Here is a 1,705-nt window from a genome sequence, read left to right as displayed (position 1 = left end):
AGCAGCCACTGCACTCCAGTCTGGGCAACAGAGTGAGACTCCAACTCAAAAAAAAAAAGTTAGTCTCTTAAACCATATATAAAGTGAAAAGTAGGGTTATAAACCACTGTTACAACAATACTAGCTTTTATAATTGCCCATGTATTTATCTTTATTGAAATCCTTATTTCTTCAAAGAACTTCACGTTACTGTCAAGTATCTTTTCATTTCTTCCTATAGGACTCCTTTGAGCATTTCTTTTTTCTTTTTTTTTTTGAGTTGGAGTCTCACTCTGTCGCCCAGACTGGAGTGCAGTGGCCGCTCCCGGCCACCGCAGCCTCGACCTGCTGGGCTCTGGCGATCCTTCCGCCTCAGCCTTCCAAGTAGCCGGAATTACAGGCATGCACTACCACGCCCAGCTGATTATTTTTTTTGATTTATTGTAGAGATGAGGTCTCGCTGCCCAGGTGGGTCTTGAACCCGCAGGCTCAGGCAGTCCACTCACCTCAGCCTCCCAAAGGCGCAGGATTACAGGCTGAGCCACCGAGCCCGGCTCCTTTGAGCATTTCTTGCGGGAGGTCTAGTGGTTGTGAACTCCCACAGATTTTGTTTATCTGATAATATCTTAATTTCTCCCTTGTTTTTGAAGGACAATTTTGCTGGGTATAGAACTATTGGTTGACAGTTTTTTTTCTTTTCTTTTAGCCCTTTCATTTATTTATTTATTTATTTATTTATTTTTTTGAGTTAGAGTCTCACTCTACCACCCAGACTGGAGTGCAGTGGCCACTCCCGGCCACCGCAGCCTCCATCTGCTGGGCTCTGGTGAGCCTTCCGCCTCAGCCTTCTAAGTAGCTGGAACTACAGCACGCACTACCATGCCCGGCTAATTTTTTGATTTATTGTAGAGATGAGGTCTCGCCATGTTGCCCAGGTGGGTCTCAAACCCACGGGCTCAGGCAATCCACTCACCTCAGCCTCCCAAAGTGTGGGATTACAGGCTGAGCCACCGAGCCCGGCTTCTTTTAGCCCTTTTAATAAATCTAGCAGCTACCTTCTGAACTCTGTCTTCCTCACTTTTGAAGGATAGTTTTGCTGGATCTGAACTATTGGTTGATAGTTCATTTTTCTTCTGAATATATCTGGCAACAGCCTTCTGACCTCTGAAGTTTTTGGTAAGAAATCTGTTAATAATCTTATTGAGGATCCCTTGTCTGTAATGAGTCACTTCTTGCTTGATACTTTTGGTTTTCTTTCTTATCGTTGGCTTCCAAATTCTGATGATAATGTTAGTCTCTTAAACCACATATAAAGCAAAAATTACAGTGTATACTCTTATACTTTGTGATTTTTCATTGAAAACTAAACATTTGAATTTAATGCTGTGATAACTCTAGAAATCAGATTCTCCTCCTTTCCCAGAGTTTGCTGCTTTTTTGTTATTATTTTTATTGATTGTCTTTTTTTTCTTTTTGAGTCAGAGTCTCACTCCATCACCCAGGCTGGAGTGCAGTGACATGCTCATGGCCACTGTAGCCTTGACCTACTTGGCTTAAGTGATCCTTCTGCCTCAGTCTTCAAAGTAGCTGGAACCACAGGTGCATGCCACCATGCCTGGCTAATTTTTTTTTTTTGTTTATTGTAGAGATGAGATCTCATCAGTTTGCCCCAGCTGGTTTCGAGTCCCTGGACTCAGGCAATCCTTTTATTTCCACCTCCCAAAAT

The sequence above is a fragment of the Carlito syrichta genome, unplaced genomic scaffold (assembly GCF_000164805.1).
Source record: "Carlito syrichta isolate Samal-C Ts95f unplaced genomic scaffold, Tarsius_syrichta-2.0.1 Scaffold307179, whole genome shotgun sequence".
NCBI classification, from domain to species: Eukaryota; Metazoa; Chordata; class Mammalia; order Primates; family Tarsiidae; genus Carlito; species Carlito syrichta.
This window is presented reverse-complemented; position numbering follows the sequence as displayed.